At 57.5% G+C, this 11078-nt stretch overlaps 1 long non-coding RNA gene across 1 annotated transcript; it reads left to right on the top strand.

The window, feature by feature from the left end:
• The first annotated feature begins 347 nt into the window (after positions 1-347).
• On the top strand, positions 348-2725 carry LOC122674911. Its single transcript, XR_006335079.1, has 2 exons — positions 348-454; positions 1890-2725. It is a non-coding gene; the product is annotated as an uncharacterized LOC122674911 (long non-coding RNA).
• Positions 2726-11078: the final 8353 nt, after the last annotated feature.

Raw genomic sequence — 11078 nt, 5'->3', positions numbered from 1 at the left:
GGATGGGTGGGTGGATGGATGGATGGATGGGTGGATGGATGGATGGATGGATGGGTGGATGGATGGATTTCCATGATAGTCTGATTATGGAACACACTGACAGAAAAGCATCCGATTCACTTCTGTAAAGAATCTGTCTTGCCTTCCCGGCCTGGTGTCTTTCGTATGTCTGGATGATTCCCTCCCCCACCCCCACTCCCAGCTTTAAGGTCAGCCTCCAAAACGAAGCCCTGTGTGCTCTCAAGGTCCCGCCGGAACTCTCTCTTCGGAGCGCCCTTCTGAAGGGGGACGTTTTCACCCACGTCATCGCCCTGAGACAGCTTCAGCCTGTCCCTCCCCTCCCCCCACCGCCGCCTGCCTCCCTCCTGCTCCTCTTCCTCTTCCTCCTCCTCTGAACTCTTGAGCTTCTCCTCTCACTGGCCTCTCATCCCACACGGTGGCAGTGTCGGCCTAGGTATGCTCAGGTGTTTCCTAACCGCATCCAAGTGGACTTCCACTGTTTCTCGGCTGCGTCGTTCTGGGACCATTTCTTCCTGGCCTTTTCCACGGGTGGGGGAGACCTGGACGGGCCGGGCCCAGGCGGGGCGGGGGTGGGGGTGAGGGAGCGTGCATGTGGGGGGAAGGGAAGGGAAGGGTGGGGGCAGAGAGGAGGAGGAGGAGGCCGGGGGGGGGGGGGGGGGGGAGAGGGGGAACACAACTCCCCAGTGCCAGTGCGTGCCTATGGCCTGGAAAACAGATCACACGCCAGGCTAGCTCCGAAAAAGGGGATCGGTCATGAGACCGGGCACGTGTGTTCTTTCTTTGCAGAGTCCCTGCAGATCGAACAGGCAGGGGCAAATTTTGGGCTTCCCGCAGTTAGAACTGTTCAGCCATTGTAGAAACAGGCGTCTGAAACACCGGGGTTAGGCTCTCGGTGCGATGTCCACAAGCCGTAGCCATTGAAATGTGTGCACACTGGAGCCGCCGTGCAGAGGGAGATCTCATCCGGCTCCATGTGTTCTTCCAGTGAATAGGCCGGGATCTCAGGAAGAACAGACATCCAGAGAGTTGAGTGAATCTGACCGTCACGCTTTCAGAATTCAAGTGAACTAGAAAGGAGGTTCACTCACATGTGAGTTTGTCTTTCCATAGGCTGAATCCTCTCTTTGAGCAGATTAGGGTTCCGGGGGCAAAATGGAGCAGAGAGGACAGAGAGTTCCCTTAGGTCCCCTGCTCCTCCCGCAACGGTCTTAGGAACATCCTGCCCCAGAGGAGTGTGCCGGCCACAACCCACCTACACGGAGACGTCAGTGTCAGTCATCCTCGTCCAGAGTCCCCCGTCTGCCCTCGCCTTCACGCCTGCCTGGCATTGTCCGTTCTATAGGTTTGTATCGAACCTGCCCGGAGCCCAGTGGCATCTTCCCTGATCGGGGATCGATCGAAAACACCCTGTCCCCTGCCTCATCGGCAGGTGGATTCTTAACCACTGGGCCACCAGGCAGGGAAGTCCCTTCACAGCCTTCTAAAATCATCTACCCTGAAACATGAAATGTTGTCATCCAAATCATTGGACCATCACGACTGAAATGAAGGAAAATATGTTCGTTAAAGAAAGTCTCAACTCCTCAGTGCTTGCCTTAGAACCACAAAGGCATCTCTCTCTCTCTCTCTCTCTCTCTCTCTCTCTGCCTCTCTCTCTCTCTCTCTCTCTCTCTCTCTCTCTCTCTGCCTCTCTCTGCCTCTCTCTCTCTCTCTGTCTGTCTCTCTCTCTCACACACACACACACATGCACGCTCCATAGTCCGAAGGAAACCAACTTCTGTGTTTATCCATCCCGCTTGTTGTGGCTGTTGTGCCTTCGCTAGTCAAAGAAGCTGATCTAATGTGGAATCCGATGTCTTCTTCTCTAGGACACTTCGAGAAGCAGCAAGAGTGCCAGTTTGTGAGAACCGAAGGCCAAACCGGCGTGATGTAACCCGGCGATGTGTGTCGTCAGAGGCCCATCTAGATTCGCACTCCAGTTCACGGAGGGGAGCAGTGGGAACAGGAGTGTGGACCCTTCCCACTCCCCCAGTGAACATCTGTCCCGTGGAAGGGGTATAGGAACCTCATGACCTGACCCACGTGGTGAACAGTCACCAAAGACAAAGAATTCCTACAGCCAGACGTTTGCAACCACGAACCCTGTCCCTCCATCACCTGACCTTTCAGAATGCTACGTGGAACCCTTTCAAGAAGCTTGGGGCAGAAAAAAAAAAAAAAAGAAGAAGAAGAAGCAGAAGAAGCAGCAGAAGCAGCAGCAGCAGCTGGGGGCTTGGAGGTATGGACCCCTGAATTCTCCTCGCTCGGCCCTCCCTGCAAGAAAACGTTGTGTGCTTGCCTGCGCCCCACATGCCAACTTTTCGGGGGATCGGACCTCCCAGGGTGCCCCTGCACCAGGCACCCTGCCTGCGTGCGACATCCCAAGAGATCCTATGGAGAAACATCTCCGGCCACTCGCATGACATCTGCATCGCTGGCAAGTGACCCTTCAGACCTCCACATAGATACGTGAGCACAAACGCTCCTTCACAATCTGGGACACCTCGTAGGCTGTGTGAGCTCCTCTGGTTCAGCACTCCCTCGACTTGGCTGTGGTTTTGGTTCTGTTCTGCTCTGTTCTGGGTTTGCTTTCGGACCCGCGTGATCTCTCTGGATAGGGCACCCCCAATCAAAGCGAAAATAAATCGAGTCTGTGTAAATACTATTCATGCATCAAGCGGGGATATCAACGACCTCTATGTGGATCCATAAAAATGGCCGTGTGGTGTTCAGCAGGAGGGCCGACTAAAACTTCCGGAGGTCGAAGGTCGGCTTCGGCCGCTTCTGCTCTTGGAGGCGTCTCCACTGCTCTAAGCTGATTCCTTCAACCTCTGTGTCCCCCGTGGACACCTGCGACCCAGGAGCTCTGCGGCTGGCGACTCCCGCAGGCTCCCCGGGGCAGGAGGGGTCAGGCTCCCCGGGGTGTGTGGGGTCAGCCGTGAGGGGGGCCGCTGCCCCTCCCCCAGCACCCCCTTGCCACGCACCCTCCCGGGAGTAGAAGAGCACGTAGGCGCTCTGGCTCAGGGCAGCACTCTCGTCACAAGCGCTCACCTTGGCATCGTCCATCTTATACCACTGGCTGTTGCCCGCTCGCACGTAAGAAAAGTAGTGTCCTCGCTCACAGCTCCACTCGGAGTGCACCAGCACGGCATAGAGCACGTAGCCCAGTGGCCCTGCCTTCCGCTCAGACGTGTAGGGCTGCAGGCCGAGGCACTGGGGATAGCGCACTTCCTGAGCCCTTCTGGCCCCGCTCACCTGTGTCAACCGCTTCAGCACCAGCAACAGGACCTGGGACGTGCTGTGCAAAGTCAACCTCTTGGTGGCAGGCACCTTCCGGAGACAAACGCCACAGTCATAGGCGTTTTCAGCGTCCAGCTTCTCAGGCTTCACCAGCTCTCTCAGAGCTTGTTCCACACTCTGAGCCGCCGTGATATCCAGGCTGATGTCCAGATAAGGGGCAAACGTGTCCGAGACTCCGAGGCGGTGGACACACTGGATCTGAGACCTCCAAGTCCCGCCGAAGATCTGCCGGATGAGGGTGGTGTCCTCGGAGGGATGGCCCGACGGCTGCGATGCACTCAAGCACCCTTGCTGCATGGCATTCAGAGTGAATATCAGAAACTCGTGGGCATCGTCCTGCTGGTGTCTGTGGAAGCCCGCCAGCAGGTGCTTGCGGGGCCAGATCACCTCTCCCGGGTGAAGGAGGGCTCGGGTCCAGTGAGCTCGCACGGCACAGAGCGTGCAGGAGGTGCTGGCCGGACAGAGGGTGGCGTGCTGCTGGGACACCATCCAGCCGGCCAGGGGCGGCGTGTGGCTCAGACACTGCAGCGCTGCATTCACGTGGCAGGTGTTCCCCAGATTCTGAAGCCCAGCCCCGACCCCCCACGGCCCCCTGCAACTCAGGGCGACTTGGTGGCCAGGCGCCAGCCCTGCTGACCCAGGAGCCAAGTCACCCCGCTGGGGCCGCCCGACCACCGGCGACGGCCCCTCACGGACACAGGGTTCCCGAAGGGCATCCGCACCAGCGGCGCTGGGCCGACAACCTTGCCCTCAGGGGAAGACGTTGAAGGGAGACGGACATGCACCTCCCCCGTGCGCAGAAGCAGCCCCCGGGTCTCTGCAAACAAGGCCCACGCGTCTTTCCATCTCCTACCTGCCTCTGCACAACGAAGCCTCCTTCCCTCAGAGGGTGCTTCTCTGAGAAAGGGCCTGGGCCCCGCCCCCTCGGGCCTTTCATGGCTTTCCCACAGCCCCAACCCCGCACGCGCAAGCTCCTCATTGGCTGAGGCGTCCCAGGGCGTGCTCACTCCCACTCCCGACATCCCACCACCGACACTTTTCTCCGGGAATTCCCCATGACGAAGCCCCGCACGCACTTCCGATCTGGCCCTGCACCAAAGGGCTCAGGATGCAAATGATTCCAAGGGCCTTTGGCCTTCCAGACTTGCCTGCTAGACAGTCACTGCAGGGCTTCCAAGTTCAGCACACACATGCGGGCTGGGGAGGAATTCCGTGGGCTCGCCCTTCAGATCCTAACACACTTGTGGAAACACATGTCTGCCCACCTACCCTCTCCCCTTGAGGGCTCTCCCCACCCCAGTCCCCTGCCTGAGGACAACCCCTCCCCAGACAACAAGAAAGCCTTGCCTCAACTTTGCTCTCGACTGAGGTCCACTCCAATTTCTGTGCTTTCTCATGAGCCACTCTTCTAGCGATCAGGGTCCTGCCACCAAAACATGCCGCGACTGTAGCACATATGCTTTTCTCCCTTCAGGGCCGGAGGTCATGTTCCAAGGCGAGCTCCTTCAGAAAGACACAGGCTCGCAGAAACTTTGGATTCATTTCTTCAGCTCCTTTTCAACCTTAGTTGTCTTGTTTATTATTTCTTTCTTTTTTTGGGGGGGGTATTCGTTCATTTTTTATTTTTTTGATTTTTTTTTTTTTGTATTTTCTTTTCATTTTATTTATTTATTTATTTTTTTTCTTGTTATTATTCTCTGTTTCTACCTTAATTACACTAGTTGACTTCTAGAGTCATCTTTCCAATGTAAGGGCTCAAAACGCACTATAACGTAAGGTATAAAGAGATTTCCCTCCTGGAGGAGGATGACTGTTGGTTTCCTTCTTGGCGTGTGACATGTATGTTTGTTTGCTCTGCCGACCTGGATATTGTGCTTGCCTTCCAACACTACGGGCGTTCCACAGTCCATGGGTTTGCCATAGCTGATGTGGTGATTCCGTTGATCCTTACTAGGAAAAGACGGTCCTGACCCCGCTTTCTTCCTTAGCCTATTGCACCCCTCCCACCTCCCGCTGCCCCATCCCATCCCAGGACCCCACTGCTTTGTGCTTTATGACGCACGTGCTCACACACTTGCTGTCCTTTTGCCTCCTTCCTATGGCACAGAGAAGGCAGATCAGCCAGTATTTGTCTCTCTTTTCAACGGATTTCCCCCAGCATCAGGTGACATTCCCCTTCCCTCTGCCACGCCATTCCAATCACTGTTCTTCTCCTTCTTCAACTTCTTCACCTCCTTCTCCTTCTCCTTCTTCTGCTCCTTCTTCTTCTTCTTCGTCTTCTTCTTCAGAGGGTGTAGATGGGGCAAGCAGAAAGTTCATTTGAGGCGATGGGGCAGAGGAAGACTGGTGGTGATACTGAGGGCGGCCTGTGGGTGGCTCGACTTCCTCGTCCAGGGCACGCTTGTTTGTGTTCTTGGGCGAAGGTACTGCTCATCATTCTTTTTCCTCTCTGCGTGTGGTGGGCACGGTGCTTTGTAGGTAACCGTGCGGGGGGAAAAAGCCAGCGGAACGTTCTCTGTTCCTTGCCAAGCCGACTAGCGCGGTCAGGAGCCACACTTGTCCCTCTAGGTCCGAGATGCTAAATCGCTAATTCCAGGCCCACCGTTTTGGGTTTGAAGCCGGCAACCAAGAGAAAGAAAGAAACCGCAAGAGGGGATTGATAAGGGTCCTCAGGCGCCCCTCCACCTGGTCTCGGGATCACGAGGCAGGCGGGAAAGCAGCTAGGAGAGGACAGTTTCCCCACCGCCCCAGACACTTCAGAGGCCGGCCGCGTCTCATGGCGTCCACCCGCTTTTGTCCGGGGCCAAGCTGGACGAGACAACTGACTGACAGGTAGGATGGGCAGAGTCGGATGTCCAGTTGTCTTGCTCTCACAATCTAGGGCGGGCTTGCGTCTTTCCTCAGTGCGGGGAGGACCTTTGCTTTCAGAAAGCAATGGTTGCATGACCCATCTCCACTTAGGCCCCTGTGCCATGCTGGTGGAGAAGTTTCTTTGGGACTCCATGGGTCGCCTTTCTCCCCTTGGCCTTCGTGTTGGTGCCGGTGGTGCTGGTGCTGGTGCTTGTGGCACGGTGAATCACTTGTCCCGTTTGGCACTTGGAGGTTCTGCAGCAGAATCCTTGCACTGGAAATGGAGCCCAGGCAACTCTGGCACGAGGGTCCTGCCGGTGACGAACACATCCCTGCGTCATTCCTGCCGGAGCTCCCTTTCCCAAGTAGCACTAGACCTCCCAAGGACATTCCACATATAGAGCCTGGTCGCCCATCTTCTCCCCGGACCCTGCTCGACGTGTGGGGCCTTATCGAGAGCCTGACCGGCCAGAAGGAGATGATTCACGGACCTGCACCCGCTCCTCCCTGCACCCCGGAGGGCTCAGGAGCTCGTCTCCTTGCTCCGTTGGCTGTGGGCGTACTGGCAGGCGTCTCCCTGCCGCATCACTCACCAGAGGCCAGCGGTGCGGCCAGAGAATGCAGACGGGGAAAGAAAGGCAAACCCACACCCAAAGTCCCGTCCAGAGAGGACTCTCCCACCCCCGCAGAAGAGTGAGGCCCTCGGATCGTGCTCAGACCCGGTCACGCACCCCATGCTCTCCAGGAACTTCCCAGCAGAGCCAGCCCTCGAGAGCTCGGCTGCTCAGCGCGATCCAGGTGAACACCGTGGCCCCGGGCACACTGCAGGCCCCGCCTTTTTCCAGGAGGCTGCACCAGCCACACCGCCGAGAGGAACTCGCTCCTCGCCGGAACACTTGGTGGGTCACACAGGGCGTGCCGCACGCAGAGTGTGCCTGGGCGTCTTCACGCATGTGCCTCAGAGCCTACCTCAGAGCCACAGCCCCAGAGATGGCCGCGGCTTCTTGTTCTTCCTCTTGGTCGCTCGGGCCCTCCCGCTGGCATAAGGGCCGTTGCCAACGCTCGTGAGGCCCGGAGGCGGGCTGTCCATGCTGGAATGGCCGAGCCGGTCATGCTCCTGTTCAGGCAGCTTGCCGTGTCTCCCTCCTCCGTGGCTGGACTGGTGAATCACGACTGCGCCGGCAGGCAGGGCTGACTGGGTCTTCCGGAGGTCGAAGGTCGGCTTCGGCCGCTTCTGCTCTTGGAGGCGTCTCCACTGCTCTAAGCTGATTCCTTCGACCTCTGGGTCCCCCGTGGACACCTGCGACCCAGGAGCTCTGCGGCTGGCGACTCCCGCAGGCTCCCCGGGACCGGCGGGGAAAGGCTCCACGGGGTGTGTGGGGTCAGCCGTGAGGGGGGCCGCTGCCCCTCCCCCAGCACCCCCTTGCCACGCACCCTCCCGGGAGTAGAAGAGCACGTAGGCGCTCTGGCTCAGGGCAGCACTCTCGTCACAGGCGCTCACCTTGGCATCGTCCATCTTATACCACTGGCTGTTGCCCGCTCGCACGTAAGAAAAGTAGTGTCCTCGCTCACAGCTCCACTCGGAGTGCACCAGCACGGCATAGAGCACGTAGCCCAGTGGCCCTGCCTTCCGCTCAGACGTGTAGGGCTGCAGGCCGAGGCACTGGGGATAGCGCACTTCCTGAGCCCTTTTGGCCCCGCTCACCTGTGTCAACCGCTTCAGCACCAGCACCACGACCTGGGACGTGCTGTGCAAAGTCAACCTCTTGGTGGCAGGCACCTTCCGGAGACAACCGTCACAGTCATAGGCGTTTTCAGCGTCCAGCTTCTCAGGCTTCACCAGCTCTCTCAGAGCTTGTTCCACACTCTGAGCCGCCGTGATATCCAGGCTGATGTCCAGATAAGGGGCAAACGTGTCCGAGACTCCGAGGCGGTGGACACACTGGATCTGAGACCTCCAAGTCCCGCCGAAGATCTGCCGGATGAGGGTGGTGTCCTCGGAGGGATGGCCCGACGGCTGCGATGCACTCAAGCACCCTTGCTGCATGGCATTCAGAGTGAATATCAGAAACTCGTGGGCATCGTCCTGCTGGTGTCTGTGGAAGCCCGCCAGCAGGTGCTTGCGGGGCCAGATCACCTCTCCCGGGTGAAGGAGGGCTCGGGTCCAGTGAGCTCGCACGGCACAGAGCGTGCAGGAGGTGCTGGCCGGACAGAGGGTGTCGTGCTGCTGGGACACCATCCAGCCGGCCAGGGGCGGCGTGTGGCTCAGACACTGCAGCGCTGCATTCACGTGGCAGGTGTTCCCCAGATTCTGAAGCCCAGCCCCGACCCCCCACGGCCCCCTGCAACTCAGGGCGACTTGGTGGCCAGGCGCCAGCCCTGCTGACCCAGGAGCCAAGTCACCCCGCTGGGGCCGCCCGACCACCGGCGACGGCCCCTCACGGACACAGGGTTCCCGAAGGGCATCCGCACCAGCGGCGCTGGGCCGACAACCTTGCCCTCAGGGGAAGACGTTGAAGGGAGACGGACATGCACCTCCCCCGTGCGCAGAAGCAGCCCCCGGGTCTCTGCAAACAAGGCCCACGCGTCTTTCCATCTCCTACCTGCCTCTGCACAACGAAGCCTCCTTCCCTCAGAGGGTGCTTCTCTGAGAAAGGGCCTGGGCCCCGCCCCCTCGGGCCTTTCCTGGCTTTCCCACAGCCCCAACCCCGCACGCGCAAGCTCCTCATTGGCTGAGGCGTCCCAGGGCGTGCTCACTCCCACTCCCGACATCCCACCACCGACACTTTTCTCCGGGAATTCCCCATGACGAAGCCCCGCACGCACTTCCGATCTGGCCCTGCACCAAAGGGCTCAGGATGCAAATGATTCCAAGGGCCTTTGGCCTTCCAGACTTGCCTGCTAGAGAGTCACTGCAGGGCTTCCAAGTTCAGCACACACATGCGGGCTGGGGAGGAATTCCGTGGGCTCGCCCTTCAGATCCTAACACACTTGTGGAAACACATGTCTGCCCACCTACCCTCTCCCCTTGAGGGCTCTCCCCACCCCAGTCCCCTGCCTGAGGACAACCCCTCCCCAGACAACAAGAAAGCCTTGCCTCAACTTTGCTCTCGACTGAGGTCCACTCCAATTTCTGTGCTTTCTCATGAGCCACTCTTCTAGCGATCAGGGTCCTGCCACCAAAACATGCCGCGACTGTAGCACATATGCTTTTCTCCCTTCAGGGCCGGAGGTCATGTTCCAAGGCGAGCTCCTTCAGAAAGACACAGGCTCGCAGAAACTTTGGATTCATTTCTTCAGCTCCTTTTCAACCTTAGTTGTCTTGTTTATTATTTCTTTCTTTTTTTGGGGGGGGTATTCGTTCATTTTTTATTTTTTTGATTTTTTTTTTTTTGTATTTTCTTTTCATTTTATTTATTTATTTATTTTTTTTCTTGTTATTATTCTCTGTTTCTACCTTAATTACACTAGTTGACTTCTAGAGTCATCTTTCCAATGTAAGGGCTCAAAACGCACTATAACGTAAGGTATAAAGAGATTTCCCTCCTGGAGGAGGATGACTGTTGGTTTCCTTCTTGGCGTGTGACATGTATGTTTGTTTGCTCTGCCGACCTGGATATTGTGCTTGCCTTCCAACACTACGGGCGTTCCACAGTCCATGGGTTTGCCATAGCTGATGTGGTGATTCCGTTGATCCTTACTAGGAAAAGACGGTCCTGACCCCGCTTTCTTCCTTAGCCTATTGCACCCCTCCCACCTCCCGCTGCCCCATCCCATCCCAGGACCCCACTGCTTTGTGCTTTATGACGCACGTGCTCACACACTTGCTGTCCTTTTGCCTCCTTCCTATGGCACAGAGAAGGCAGATCAGCCAGTATTTGTCTCTCTTTTCAACGGATTTCCCCCAGCATCAGGTGACATTCCCCTTCCCTCTGCCACGCCATTCCAATCACTGTTCTTCTCCTTCTTCAACTTCTTCACCTCCTTCTCCTTCTCCTTCTTCTGCTCCTTCTTCTTCTTCTTCGTCTTCTTCTTCAGAGGGTGTAGATGGGGCAAGCAGAAAGTTCATTTGAGGCGATGGGGCAGAGGAAGACTGGTGGTGATACTGAGGGCGGCCTGTGGGTGGCTCGACTTCCTCGTCCAGGGCACGCTTGTTTGTGTTCTTGGGCGAAGGTACTGCTCATCATTCTTTTTCCTCTCTGCGTGTGGTGGGCACGGTGCTTTGTAGGTAACCGTGCGGGGGGAAAAAGCCAGCGGAACGTTCTCTGTTCCTTGCCAAGCCGACTAGCGCGGTCAGGAGCCACACTTGTCCCTCTAGGTCCGAGATGCTAAATCGCTAATTCCAGGCCCACCGTTTTGGGTTTGAAGCCGGCAACCAAGAGAAAGAAAGAAACCGCAAGAGGGGATTGATAAGGGTCCTCAGGCGCCCCTCCACCTGGTCTCGGGATCACGAGGCAGGCGGGAAAGCAGCTAGGAGAGGACAGTTTCCCCACCGCCCCAGACACTTCAGAGGCCGGCCGCGTCTCATGGCGTCCACCCGCTTTTGTCCGGGGCCAAGCTGGACGAGACAACTGACTGACAGGTAGGATGGGCAGAGTCGGATGTCCAGTTGTCTTGCTCTCACAATCTAGGGCGGGCTTGCGTCTTTCCTCAGTGCGGGGAGGACCTTTGCTTTCAGAAAGCAATGGTTGCATGACCCATCTCCACTTAGGCCCCTGTGCCATGCTGGTGGAGAAGTTTCTTTGGGACTCCATGGGTCGCCTTTCTCCCCTTGGCCTTCGTGTTGGTGCCGGTGGTGCTGGTGCTGGTGCTTGTGGCACGGTGAATCACTTGTCCCGTTTGGCACTTGGAGGTTCTGCAGCAGAATC

The sequence above is a fragment of the Cervus elaphus genome, chromosome 18 (assembly GCF_910594005.1).
Source record: "Cervus elaphus chromosome 18, mCerEla1.1, whole genome shotgun sequence".
Lineage (NCBI taxonomy): Eukaryota > Metazoa > Chordata > Mammalia > Artiodactyla > Cervidae > Cervus > Cervus elaphus.
The sequence above is the reverse complement of the archived record's forward strand: the minus strand, read 5'-3'. Positions and strand labels throughout refer to the sequence as shown.